The sequence below is a fragment of the Gorilla gorilla genome, chromosome 2 (genome assembly GCF_029281585.2).
Source record: "Gorilla gorilla gorilla isolate KB3781 chromosome 2, NHGRI_mGorGor1-v2.1_pri, whole genome shotgun sequence".
NCBI lineage: Eukaryota > Metazoa > Chordata > Mammalia > Primates > Hominidae > Gorilla > Gorilla gorilla.
In genome coordinates, this window is record NC_086017.1 from 136916771 (window position 1) to 136931754 (window position 14984).

The 14984-nt window shown below is 44.1% G+C and overlaps 1 protein-coding gene across 9 annotated transcripts in view; it reads right to left on the bottom strand.

The window, feature by feature from the left end:
• Positions 1–14465, bottom strand: part of SLC41A3 (solute carrier family 41 member 3) — a 77297-nt gene extending 62832 nt beyond the window's left edge. For 3 of the 9 annotated variants that reach the window (XM_019023659.4, XM_019023658.4, XM_019023657.4), the window contains exon 1: positions 14358–14465. The gene's annotated coding sequence lies outside the window, so the exon portion shown is untranslated. Of the gene's footprint in view, positions 1–14140; positions 14256–14357 lie in introns of those variants that run through there. The other 6 variants (XM_055383868.2, XM_031009791.3, XM_031009792.3 and 3 more) reach the window with 5 other exon arrangements.
• Positions 14466–14984: the final 519 nt, after the last annotated feature.

The window sequence follows — 14984 nt, forward strand, 5'->3', positions numbered from 1 at the left end:
GAAAGTATGGCCCATTAAAAAAAATTAATAGAAACTGTCCCTGAAGGAGGCTAAAACTTTGAATTGGCTGTTTTAAATATGTTCCAAGAACTTAAGAAACCGTACCGGAAGAAGCAAAGTTTCAGAATGATGTCTACTTGAATACAGAGTATCAATATAGAGATGAAAATTATTTTTAAAAATAACCAAATAGAAATTCACGAGTTCTAAAGTACAAGAGCTGGAATGTAAAATTCCCTAGAAGAGCAAACGGCTGATCTGAGCAGGGAGAATATAAAGAACTGCTGAACTGAAAGATAAATCAAGAGAGATTATTCAGTATGAAGAACGGAAATGAAAAAGAATAAAGAAAAAGAAACAGGACCTCCGAGAACTATGGAAGAATATCAAGCATAACAATATAAATGTTGAAAAGGGGGAAGGCAGAAAGATATTTGAAAAATAATGGGCAAAAACTTTCCTGATTTCATAAAACATTAATTTCCACATCCATAGAGCTCCACGAATTCCAAGTAGAGTAAACTCCGAGAGAGCACACCAAGACCTGCCAAGAATCTTAGAAGCAGGAAGAGAGCAGCAACTCATGATGTACAAGGGATCCTTTAGAGCAGGAGTCCCCAACCCCTGTTGGGAACTGGGCCACACAGCAGAAGGTGAGCGGCTCCCGGGCAGCATCACTGCCTGATCAGGTTCCCTCTCCTGTCAGATCAGCGGCAGCATCAGATCCTCATAGGAGCTCAAACCATATTGTGAACTGCGCACGCAGGGGATCTAGGTTGTGTGCTCCTTATGAGAATCTAATGCCTGATGAAGAGGTGGAACAGTTTCATCCCCAAACCAGTGTCTCCCCTCCGCCCCAGTCCATCGAAAAATTGTCTTCAACAAAACCAGTCTCTGGTGGCAAAAATGTTGGGGACCACTGCTCTATAAGATTAACAGCTCATTTTTCATCAGAAATAGAAGCCAGAAGGCAACAGGATGGCATCAAAGTGCTCAAAGAACAAAAGCTGTCACCTAAGAATTCTTAACTAGCAAAATTATCTTTTCAAAGTAAAGGAGAAATTAAGAGATTTTCAGATAAACAGACACAGAGCATTCGTCCCCAGCACACCTGCCCTAAAGTAAACACGAAAGGGAGTCTTTAAGACCGAATTAGGATCCTAGACACTAGCTAGAATCCACACAGAGGAAGGAAGAGCATCGACAAAGGTAACCACCTAAACAGATTTTTTTTTTAAGTATAAACACATTTTTGTTAGTAACTCTTTTTACTCTTATCCAATTTAAAGACAACCACATAAATCAAGTTGGAATTAAGTTGTTATTGATCCAAACAAGATTATTATAAACCAAGGTGCTGATTGTAATCCTCAGGGCAACCGCTAAGAAAAAAAAATGTAAAAGAAATAAGAAGTGAATAAAAGTGATACACTAGGAAAGATCTACTTAGTACAAAACAATGCAGTAATGGGGAAACAGGGAAAAAAGACATTAGACAGACAGAAAACAAATAGCAAAATGGCAGACATAAATACCATCTTATCAATTATCACATTAAGTATAAATGGATAGGTTGGAAGTAAAAGGATTTAAATAAATATACCATGCAAACAATAACCAAAAGATAACTGGAGTGGCTTTAATACTATTAATAATATCAGGCAAAACAGACATAAAAACAAGAATTCTTACTACAGACAAAGAAGGATATTTGATAATGATAAAAGGGTCAATCTATCAAGAAGCTATAACAATTACAAACATACATATGTCTAACAACAAAGCCCCCAAATACATAAAAGTGGCAGAACTGAAGGAAGAAAAAGACAATTCAATAATAATAGTTGGACATACCTCACTTCCAACAATCGATAATACAATTTGACAGAATTTCAACAAAAGAAAGAGGACTTCAACAACATTATAAACCAATTAGATCAAACACATCTATACAAAACACTCTGCGCAACAATAGCAGAATACTCAATCTTATCACGTGCACATGGAACATTTTGCAGGCTTGATCTATCTTAGGAAAAATAACTTCAATAATTTAAGACTGAAATCATACAAAATATGTTTTCCAACCACAACAAAATAAAATTAGAAATCAATAACAGAAGGACATTTAGGAAATTTATAAATATGCGGAAATTAAACAACTTTTTTTTTTTTTGAGATAGGGTCTTATTCTGGCACCCAGGCTGGAGTGCAATGGCATGATCACAGCTCACTGCAGCTTAGACCTTTGGTGCTCATGTAATCCTCCCTTCTCAGCCCCCCAAGTAGCTGGGACTACAGGTGTGTGCCACCATGCCCAGCTAAATTATTTTTTAAAGTTTTGTAGAGATGGGATATCACTGCGTTGCTCAGGCTGGTCTCAAACTCCTGAGCTCAAGTGATCTGCTCACCTCGGCCTCCCAAAGTGCTAGGATTACAGGCATGAGCCACCATGCCCCAGCCCATACTCTTAAATAAGTAATGGGTCAAAGACAAAAATCACAAGATAAATTAGAAATTTCTTTGAGATGAATGAAAATGAAAATACAACATGCCAAAAAATCATGGCATGTGTTAATGCAGTGCTTAGAGGGAAGTTTATAGCTATAACTATCAATTTCTTTAAAAAGAAATGAACAAATTAATAAATCAATTTTCCACCTTAAGATAAAGAGGAGCAAACTAAACCCAAAAAAGTAGAAGGCAGGAATTAATATAGATTAGACTGGTAATAAATGAAAGAGAATTGTAAAAAAAAAAAAAAAAAAAAAAGGCCAGCAAAACCAAAAGTTGGGTCCTTGAAGAGATCAACAAAACTGACAATCCTTTATGTAGACTGATGAAGAAAAAAAGACAGAAGACTCAAATAGTTAAATTAGGAATGAAAGAGGAAACATTACAACCAAAACTAAACATAACTATAAGAGAATATATGATTAACTGTAAGCCAACAAATTGGAAAAGCCACCATTCAGAATGGCTATTATTAAAAAGTCAAAAAATAACAGATGCTGGTGAGGTTGTAGACAAAAGGGAATGCTTATACACTGCTTGTGGGAATGTAAATTAGTTCAGCCATTGTGGAATGCAGTGGAGGTGATTTCTCAAAGAACTTAAAACAGAAGTACCATTCAACCCAGCAATCCCATTATTGGGTGTATACCCAAAGAAATATACATCATTCTACCATAAAGACACATGCACAGGTATGTTCATCGCAGCACTATTCACAATAGCAAAGACACAAAATCAGCCTAATGCCTGTCAACAGAAGACTGAATAAAGAATATGTAGTACATATGCCCATGGAACACTATGCAGCCATGAAAAAACAAGATCATGTCATCTGCAGCAACATGGATGGAACTGGAGGCCATAATCCTAAACAACCTAATGCAGAAACAGAAACCCAATACCATGTTTCACTTATAAGTGAGAGCCAAACATTGGGTACACATGCATATAAAGAAGGGAACAACAGACACCAGGGCCTACTTGAGAACAGAGGGTGAGAGGAGAAAGAGGATCAAAAAAACTACCTATCTGGCCAGATGCAGTGGCTCATGCCTGTAATCCCAGCACTTTGGGAGGCCGAGGCAAGCAGATTGCTTGAGCTCAGGAGTTGAAGACCAGCTTAGGCAAGATGGTGAAACCCTCTATAAAAAATACAAAAATTAGCCAGTCATGGTGGAGTGTACCTGTAGTCCCAGCTACTCAGGAGGCTGAGGCAGGTGGCGCTTGAGCGTGGGAGGCGGAGGTTGCAGTGAGCAGAGATTGCACCACTGCACTCCAGCCTGGGTGGCAGAACAAGACCCTGTCTCAGAAAAAAAACAAAAACAAACAAACAAAATCCAAAAAACTACTTATTGGGTACTATGTTTATTACCTGGGTGACAAAATAATCTGTACACCAAACCCCCATGATACCTAATTTATAACAAACCTGCACATGTACCCCCGAACCTAAACGTTAAAAAATAAATAAAGCTAAAAAAATTAGAAAACCTAGATGAAATGTACAAATTCCTAGAAACACAAACTAGTAATACTGACTCGTGAAGAAATAAAAAATATTAATAGATCTACAGATAAAGAGATTGAATTAGTAATCAAAAAACTTCCCACAAAGAAAAGCTTAACACCAGATGGCTTCACTAGAGAAGTCTACCAAGCATTTAAAAAAAAAAACACAAATCCTTCATAAACTCTCAACAACAAATTGGAGAAGGGAACACTTCCCAACCGCTTGTATGAGACCAGTGTAAAGACAACCCAAGAAAGCTACAGACCAATGTGTGTTATGAATACAGACACAAAATCCTCAGCAGAATACTAATAAACTCAAGCCACTAGTACATACAAAGACTTTTACAATATAACCAAGTGGGATTTATTTCAGGAATGCAAAGTTGGTTCAATATATGAAACTCAATGTAATACACCAAATTAATAGAATAATGGGGAGAAAACATAGCTCAACAGACACAGAAAAAGCATTTGGCAACAACTAACACTCTTTCACGATAAAAACACTTTAAAAAGTTAGCTTTGGGTTTCTCATAGATGCCCTTAGTCAGGATGAGGACTTCCCTTCTATTCCTAGACATTAAGACAAGAATTCTTACCACAGACAAAGAAGGATATTTGATAATGATAAGAGGAATAGAAGGGAATGTTCTCATCCTGATTAAGGGCATCTGTGAGAAACCCAAAGCTAACATACTTAGCGAGAGTCTGAAAGTTTTCCCACTAAGATTAGGAACAAGACAAGAATCCCTGTTTTTGCCAATTCTATTAAACACTGTACCTGAGGTTCTAGCCAGCACAGTTCAGCAAGGAAAAGAAATGAGACGTATCCAGCTTGAAAAGGAAGAAGTAAAATTATCCCTGTTTACAGACGACATAATCTTATACGTAAAAAATCATAAGGGATCCACATACACACAAACTATTACAGCCAGTAAACAAGTTCAGCAAGGTGTAGGACTGGAGGACGCAGGTCAATACACGAAAGTCAGTTTTTTTGTTTTGTTGTTGTTTGGGTTTTTGGGTTGTTTGGTTGTTTTTGTTTTTGTTGTTGTTGTTGTTTTGAGACAGGCTCTCACTCTGTCACCAAGGCAGGAGTGCAGTGGCACAATCATAGCTCACTGCACCCTCAACTTCCTAGGCTCAAGTAATCCTCCCACCTCAGCTTCCTGAGTAGCTGGGACTACAGGCATATTCCACCATGCTCAGCTACTATTTTATTTTTTGTAGACAGGGTCTTGCTATGTTGCCCAGGCTGGTCTCAAACTCCTGAGCTCAGGTGATCCTCCCACCTCAGCCTCCTGAGCAGCTGGGACTGCAGGTATATGCTATCATGCTCGGCTATAGTTTTTTATTTTTTGTAGAAATGAGGTCTTGCTATGTTGCCCAGGCTGGTCTCAAATTCCTGGGCTCAACTGATCCTCCTGCCTCAGCCTCCCAAAGTGCTGGGATTACAGCTGTGAGCCACTGTACCCGGCCAGTTTTATTTTTATACACTAATAATGAATAATCTAAAAGTAAATAAATAAAACAATTGCATTTGCAATAGAAATGCAAGAAATGAAGAAAACTTCAGAACAAATTTAACAAAAGAAGTCCAAAACTTGTACCCTGAAAACTATAAAACATTGATCTCCAGGTTTAATACAATCCCTATTCAAATTCCAGTGGTCTTTTTTTTTTCTTTCTCCCTCCCTCCCTCCCTTCCTTCTTTCTTTCTTTCTGGAGAAAATGACAAGCTGATTCTAAAATGCAAATGGAAATGCAAGGGAACAGAATATCCTGAAAAAAAAGAATGAAGTTGGAGAACACAGACTTCCTAATTTCAAAACTTATTGTAAAACTTGGTATTGGCAAAGAATAGAAATATAGATTAACAGAACAGAACTGAGAGTCTATAAATAAATTCATGCATCTATGGCCAATGGATTTCTGACAAAGGTATAAAAACCATTGGATGGGGAAAGAGTAGTCTCTTCAATAAATGGTGCTGGGACAACTGAATATTCACTTGCAAAAGAATGAATCTGAACCCCTACCTCAAACCACATACAAAAACTAACTCAAAATGGCTTAAAGAGTTAAACATAAGAGCTAAAACTACCTAAAACACTTAGAATGAAATACAGGTGTAAATCCCAGGGACTTTGGATTAGGCAACAGTTTCTTAGATGTGATATCTGAAGTATAAGCAACCAAAGAAAAAACTGACAAATTGGATTTCATCAAAATTTGAAAGTTGTGTTTCAAAGAACACTCTCAAGAAAGTAAAGACGATCCACAAAATGTGCAAGTATTTGCCAATCATTATATCTAATGAGGGTTTAGTATCCCAAATATATAAAGAATACTTACAATTCAACAATAAAAAGACAATTTAAATGACAAAGGAATTAAACAGACATTTCTCCAAAGACGTACAATGGCCAATAAGCACATGAAACAATGGTTTCACTTAACATTAAAAGATGCTCAGCTTCATTGTTAGAAAAATGCAAATCAAAACCACAGTAAGATACCACCTAACATAATGTTGTCAAGCTTCATCCATGTTGTTACATGAATCAGTACTTCATTCCTTTTTACAGCTGGGTAATACTCAATTACATTGACATATCATATTTTGCTTACCCACTAATGAGTGACAGACATTTGGGTTATTTCCACTTTGGGGCTATTGTAAATAATACTCCTACGACTATTCATGTGCAAGTCTTTGTGTGAATATAAGTTTTCTGTTCTACTGAACTGTACATTTAAAAGGGGTGAATTTTATGGTATGAACTTTATATCACAATAAAAAAATTATGAATCATTTATGAGATAATATTAAAGCAAGCACACTTATACTCCCACTAAGTTCAAGAAGCAAAGCATGACCAGCCTCTCCACTCTGAGCCCCTCTCTGATAACAACTCATTCCTCCCCACCCGAGGTGATACTAGCCTCACTCTGGGGATGACCATTCCTCGATCTGTTTTATTTTTTCTTTAGTTTTACAATGTGTGCAGCCCTAAGTGTTACAGCTGAGTTTGGCCTACTTTGCGATTTAGATCAACAAAGTAACACTCCACGGATTCTTTTCATGTCCAGTTTCTTTCAGTTGACATTAGATTTCTGAGATTCAGCCATGCTGCCGAATCTATTTTATTGCTGTAGAAAACTGAACTGTATGACTGCCCCACAATCTCTTCATCTATTCTACAATCAATAAACCACCTCAGCCTCCTTTCCTTTCCAAAATGAAAATAACTGGATTATTTTTCTAATTACAAAAGTGACATGTGTTAATAAAAAATATAATTTAGACAATACAAAATAATATAACGAGGCTGGGCATGGTGGCTCATGCCTGTAATACCAGCACTTTGGGAGCCAGAGGCAGGTGGATCACTTGAGGCTAGGAGTTTGAGACCAGCTTGGCCAACATGGTGAGACCTCATCTCTATCAAAAAATACAAAAAATTAGCCAGGTGTGGTGATGCACACCTGCAGTCCCAGTTACTCAGGAGGCTGATGCAGGAGAATCACTTGAACCTGGGAGGCGGAAGCTGCAGTGAGCTGAAATCGCACCACTGCACTCCAGCCTAGGGGACAGAGTGAGACTCTGTCTCAAAAATAAATAAATAAATAAATAAATAAAATAACACTGTTTAAAAATCACTGACAATTTCACTATTCCAAAATAATCAGTGCAAGTCTAGTGTATATCCTTCCAATGTTTACCCACACAGACACAGGCCCACACACTCACTGTTTTTTTTAATCCATGTTCTAGATCCTGGATTTTATTTGATAGAATGTATACATCTCTGGCCCGTGTTCAGTAAAATGTCTACATGCCTGCTTGTCATCCTTGCTTGTCAATCACAGTTTCAGGTAAGGAATGAGGTGGTAGGCTTATGCCTCCCAACTGCTGGTAAAACATTTTCCCAAGGAATTTATGGATTCAGGAGGAGCTGACGGAAGAACTGAACAGGGATGTGTGCCCCACACTGTGCCTTGCAGCAGGGAGAAGCGGAGAGTCATGGCGCCTCTTGCCTCCTCCGTGCTTCCTTCTCAGGGGCCTGAATGGAGCAGGTGATGAGTTAGCAAAGGAGCCGCCGGCCTGGGCGACTGCGATGTGCAGTGGCGACAGGGCACAGGGAGGCATCTCGAGTTGGCGGCACCCTCGGTGGCAGGAACGGTGCCCCTCATCCAGCCCAGAGAACCTGGGCCCAGGCGGCACCGGTGTGGCTCCAAGAGGCAATAAACAGAGATGGGAACTGCCTACTCCCACCTGCTTCCCACCTCCCTGAAGGACCTGCAGGGGCCCAACGCCAGGGGCAGAAAATGCCTCCCTCTCACCACACCAGGCCCCTCCAACTCGCCACCCCACTCCCACAGGCAGGAATGGCCACTCTCCTGGCTAGGCAAGGCCACTGCTGCATCCCTTAGGTCCTAACAGCAGAACCCATTCCACCTTCCTCATGACCTTCTCGTCCTCAACCTTCCAGCCTGACCCCTCAGGCCAGACCAGCCATTTTCTTTAAATTCCTATCACATCCTCTGTAGCAATACTGGTAAAACTGAGCCAGGCTCACATTGGAAGCCTGGAGATCATGGAGAGACAGCTAGTGGAGAAGAAAGGAGAGGAGGAGGACTTGGACCCTGCCCACACTGGGAGGAACCCGTACCACACAGAGCTGAGCTATCTGCCGGCTCTCCAGGACCCACTCCGCTTCTCTGGGTGGAAGCCCCAGAACCATGAGGAGGAAGGATGCTTGGCAGAACAGGGTGGGGATCATGGGGTCCCTGCAATGCCAGATCCCTAATCTTTTCAAAAAATAACAGACACAGCTACCGATGACCTATGCAGTATGCCTTTACCTTCTTTAATCCTTACGGGACTGTGGGAAGGCTAGACTATTATCGATCACTTTACGCAGAAGAGGAGACAGAGGATTAAAAGAGCACCAGAAAGGCCAGTGTCTCCCCTAGGTCTGGGACCCTACCAGGGTCCTCTCAAGGGGTCGCACCTACAAGGAACCCCCCTCTCCTGCCTCCTCAGTTTCTCCCCTCCACCTCTGTGGGATCATCTGATGAGAACAGAAACTTGCTCTAGGATCTGCCTCTATAAACCCAGCCTTGACCTCAAGCTATCTCTCACTTCATTCCCCTCCTCCTCTTCATGGCAAAACTATACAAAGAATCATGCCCACAGTGTGTTCTCACCTCCCCTCCTCTTCTCCTGATGCAAACTGTTCTTGCCAAGGCCAGCGGTGACCTGAGCAATGCTACAGGCACCCAGACGCCCAAGGCTTATGGACAGGAACAAAGAGAGGTGGTTAACTTTTCCCAGCTCCCTCTGCCAGAAAGGCAGGGCTTGGATGTCCTGAGCAACCAGGGAAGTGGACAGCCGGAAAAAAATTTGAACCTAAATCAGGGATTTAAACTCCTTAAGGTAAGGGAAACACACACACACACACACACACACACACACACACACACACACACACACACGATCAGGGATTTAAATTCCTTAAGGGTAAGGGACACACACATACACACAATAGAAAGCAAAAACCAAAGGGGAAAATTGATTAATTTAGCTACATCAAAGTTTAAATATTCTGTAGGACAAAACTTGTAAATAAAATTTAAAAGCAAGCAAAAGCCTAGGAGAAAATAGTTGGACCCAATACAAGAGACAAAGGATAAGTGTGCAAAAAGAATGAAGAACTCCTACAGAGAACACCATGGAGAAACTGACACAGGATGGGAACAAGAGCTCAGCTGGAGAAACACAAAGGCAGCCTAGACAGCCACCTGAGAAGAGGTTAGGGAAATAAAAATGAAAGCCAATGGAAAGATACATTATGTTTGAAGAATGGAAGAATTTCAATGAAAATGACAATTTTACCCAACGCAATTTACAGATTCAATGCAATCACTACCAAAATACCAATGTCATTCTTCACAGAAATAGAAAAAACAATTCTAAAATTTATATGTAACTACAATAGACCCCAAATAGCCAAAGCAATCCTGAGCAAAAAGAATAAAGCTTGAAGCATCATAGTGTCTTCAAAATATACTACAAAGCTATAGTAACCAAATCAGCATGGTACTGGCAGACACATAAGCCAATGGACAGAAGAGAGAACCTAGACATAAATCCACACACTTATAGCCAACTCATTTTTGACAAATGCACAAGGAACATACTCTGGGGAAAGGACAGTCTCTTCAATAGATGGACTGGAAAAACAGGATATCCATATGCAGAAGAATGAAACTAGACCCCTATTTCTCACTATATTAAAAAATCACATCAAAATAGACTAAAGGCTTATATGATTTAAAACCATGAAACTACTAGTACAAAATATTGGGGAAATTTTGCAGGACATTGGTCTGGGCAGACTTTTTGTGTAAGACCTCAAAAACACAGGCAACCAAAGCAAAAATAGACAAATGGGATTACATCAAGCTAAAAAGTTTCTGCACAGCAAAGGAAACAACAAAGTGAAAAAATAACCCACAGAATGGAAGAAAATATCTGAAACCACACATCTCACAAGGGATTAATAACCAGAATATATAGTACCAGGAATTCAAACAACTCAATATAAAAAAAATCCAATTAAAATATGGCCAAAAGATCTGAATAGATATTTCTCAAAAGACATAAATGGCTCACATATATGCAAAAAGTACTCAACATCACTAATCATGAGAGAAATGCAAGTCAAAGCCACAATGAGATATTATCCCACCCCATTTTAAATGGCTTTTATAAAAAAGACAGGGAATAATGGACACTGGTAAGGATGTGGAGAAAGTGTTCCTCGTACACTGTTAGTGGGAATGTAAACTAGTTCAGCCACTATGGAGAACAGTATGGAAGTTCCTTTAAAAACTAAAAGCAAGCCAGATGCGGTGGCTCACGCCTGTAATTCCAGCACTTTGGGAGGCCAAGGTGGGAGAATCACTTGAGGCCAGGAGTTTGAGACCAGCCTGGCCAACATGCCAAAACCCCATCTCTACTAAAATACAAAAAATTAGCTGGGTGTGGTGACACACGCCTGTAGTTCCAGCTACTTGGGAGGCTGAGGCATGAGAGTCACTTGAACCCAGGAGGTGGAGGTTGTGGTGAGCTGAGATTGTGCCACTGCACTCTAGCCTGGGCAACAGAGCGAGATTCCATCTCTGAAAAAAAAAAACAAAACTAAAAACAGAACTACCATATGATCCGGCAATCCCACTAACGGGTACATATCCAAAAGAAAGGAAACCAGGATATTGAAGAGATATCTGTACCCCATGTTTCTTGCAGCACTATTCACAATAGCTAAGATATGGATCAACCTAAGTTTCCATACCAGATGAAAGGATAAAGAAGATGCGGTACATATACACAATGGAGTACTATTCAGCCATAAAGAAGAATGAGATCCTGTCATTTGCAACAATATAGATGGAACTGGAGGTCATTACATTCAGCGAAATAAGCAGTGGACAGAAAGACAAACATCACATGGCCTCACTCATATGTGGGAGCTGAAGGAGGGGATCTCAAGGAGGTAGAAAGTTCAATGGTTACCAAAGCCTGTGGCGGGCCAGGGGGAAGAAGGGAGGATGGTTAATGGCTAGAAATACACAGTTTGATGGAAGAAATAAGAAATAGTGTTTGATGAATCAATACAGTGACTATAGTTTACAATAATCTATTTTATATTTCGAAATAGCTAGAATTCGAATGTTTCTGGAATAAAAGACCAATCTCTAAAATGATGGATGTCTATATTGCACTGATTTGATCTTTACAAGTTACATGAACGTGTTAAATTATCACAGGCAACTCAAAAATATGTACATCTATTATGTGTCAATAAAATTTTTTTAATATAAATAAATGAACCTGGTGTGATGCACCTCACCTCGCCACCACTAGGTCAAGGGGTTCGGAGAAGGGCCTGGAACACAGCCACAGGGCTCTGGGTCTGCCTCTGCCAGAGGCAACTGGGCAGTGACCACTCCAGGCCACACATCCTCACTTAGCCACAGTCTTGGTGAGTCACTCACACGCATGCCTGAGGAGGTTAACCCAAGAGTGCGCAGCCACTGTGCTTGGTGACAGCAAACACCAGAGCGGCAGGTGCTGGCGCAGCCCTGATCCGTGATTCATGCTGGGAACACGTGTGCAGCTGTACCTAGAGAGCCCCAGCCCTGGTCCACCCTCACTGTGCCTGCACATGGTGCCAGAGGAAGGCCTGGCCAGGGTGACCCGGGAGCAGGGCCCAGCTGGCGTCAGCACCACACCTGCTCTGTGCCTCTTGCAGGGTGGGGGATCTCACAGCTGTGGACGTGGCCAAAGGCCCCTCAGCTCCACCTGAATGTTGGAGTGTTTGCAAGGAGAACATGCTCCAATGTCCCTGTGTCACTGACAGCTCGTGCAGATGAACAACCAAGCACAGGCTGGAGGAGGCTCCTGTGGGAAAGTGGGCTGTGGGCCAGGAAACCTCTAATCCCAGAGCCCCAGGGAGGAGCCAAGATGCCAGAAGATGCCAGTGGAGGCACTGCCTCCAAGGTCCCCACAGAGGACATTGGGCAATGTCTGCACATGGTTTTGGTTGTCCCGACAGGGGGTGATACAGGACAGCCACCCAAAACAAAGAACTGCCCCACCCCAAATGTCAGTAGTGTGGAGGCCGAGAAACCCTGCTATGGGGCAGTGGTCAGAGACCCTTGTGCCTTGAAAGGGGCTAGGCTGGGCAGGACAGGTCGTGGACCACCTGGGGCCACAGTTCAGAGCCACGCCTGAGTCTGTGAGGCTGCCCACCCTCCCAGCTGCCAGCATGGGGTTGGGGGGTGTCCGCCCCCATCAGACTGAGGAGGAAACGGACACTCTGTCACCCAGAAGCATCCCTGTGTCACCCTGTGAGGTTGGCCTTGGACCCAGGACTCTAGGCGCCCGGTCAGCACCCCAGTGCGAACACATCCTGCCCGGGGGCCTGGTCCCAGCAGCTCGCACAGACCAGGGCTCGCCCAAAGGCAGGCAGGCAGGGCCACTGCTGACCACGCACCTGGCTGGTCGTGATTCTGGAACTAATGGTTTCTGCCTGGCAGGGAGGCCGCCAGGACCTCTGGGCTTCACCCCTCCCCACCTTCACAGGGGACCTCGCCTCAGTGGGAATGTTCTGGAGCCGGAACCCAAGGTTGGAACCCAGCTCCTCCCCTTTCTAGGTCTGTGACCTTGGAAAAATTAAACTTTCTGTACCTCTGTTGCCTAATCTGTGAAATGAGGTAATACTACCTACTGTGTAGGGCTGTGAAGATTAAATGGAGTCATGCATTATCATCACAGGGCACCTGGCCCATCCTCAACCCCAGTTCAGACTCCTCAAAGCCCTAAGGTTTCAGATCAATGGTCAGAACCACCAGGAGGACCTGCTAAAGACAAGTATGGGGACCCACCCCCAAGGTTTAGGATTTAGAAGGTCAGGGTGGGGCTGGGGAACCCGCATTTCTAGCAGATCTCAGGAAAGGCAGTGCTGCTGGTCCTGGGACCACAGTTTGAAAACCACTGGTGTAAAAGCCTTCTAAAAAAAAGTGAAATTTGATCACTAAAGTCATATGGAAAAAACTGGAAGAAAGAGGAAAAAATAAATAAATAAATAATGGGATTTTAAAGAGACCTATCCCACCGGCTCTCCTGGATGGAGAGAGTGTGGGACTCTGAGAGAGACTCCCGGCTGGGCACCCTCAGGAGGTTTTCTTCACCAGAGGTTTGCACCGAGCCCACCCAGGACAGTGGGCTGAGCCTGTGGTAGAGGCTGGCGGGAGGTCTGGTTGAGGCAGCGAGGGGTCCCTGCGCGCGGGCGCTGCAGGAGTCACGCGTGTGACATCCAACCAGGAGCCGTGCCCTGAGCAGGCCAGGAAGGAGGAGACAGGGCCGCTGAATGCACACCGCAGCGGTGTGGGGAGCGGCCTCAGACACCTAAGGGTAGGACCGGCCTGCTCCCCCGCGACCCCCAGCGCCTGGGTTCTCTCCCGGCCTCCCCGAGGCGTGGCCTACCCCAGGCATGGCCCCACCCCGCCCCAGGCCGCCCCTCCGACCCCTCGTGTTTACCTCATCTCCCGCGCGCCTTTCCCCCACCGAGTCCCCCAAATCCCGGTCCCCACCTGGCTCCCCCTCCCGCCGAGCCCCCAGGGCCCGGCGCCCGGCTCACTCGCCTCCCGCGCACCCCCTCCCGGGCGCCCTCTCCCGCGCGCCTCCCCGACCCCCCTTGGGCCCCAGCTGACCCCACCTTCCGCCCCAACCCCGCCCGGAACAGGGCCGCGCTTACCGGGTCCCCTCCCAGCCGGCGGCGGGAAAGAGGCGGGCGGAGGACGTAGGGGCGGGCCTGCGGCTCAGGCAGGAAGCGGGAAGGCCGGGCCGCCCTGGCCCCGCCCCGGCCGGGCGGCCGGCCCTCGGACGATTTGGCGCTCCGGGACAGCAGCAGACGCCCAAGCTCCGGCGGCGCAGAGCCCCGCCGGGGGCCCGGGGGGCTGGGAGCCGGGGATCGCGGGGACGAAAGTGGGGGACCGAGGCTCGCGAGCCCGGGCCCTCCTCGCAGCTGGGGCCCCACTGGCGCCCCCGCGGGAGCGCTACGGGAGAGGCGCCCATGCGGCTGCAGGTTTTATTATGGAGCTGTCAAGGTAGAAAGGTACGGAGAACGGGAACCCACCGACAGCCAACTTCCCTTGGGACCCGCCTTTTGCTTGAAAAACAACAACGGCAAGTCTGTGCTTCACCCCACACATGCCTTTCGTTTTCCCTTTTTTCCCAGAGTAATTTTAAAGCATCCCAGTAGATAAATTCTCCTTTAAATACTCGAGTATGTTTAATTAGTAAGGCCTATTTTTTTAAACATTCTCATAGTATTACGGTCACACCTAACGAAATTGGCAATTCCCAGTCCGGGCCTGAGGGA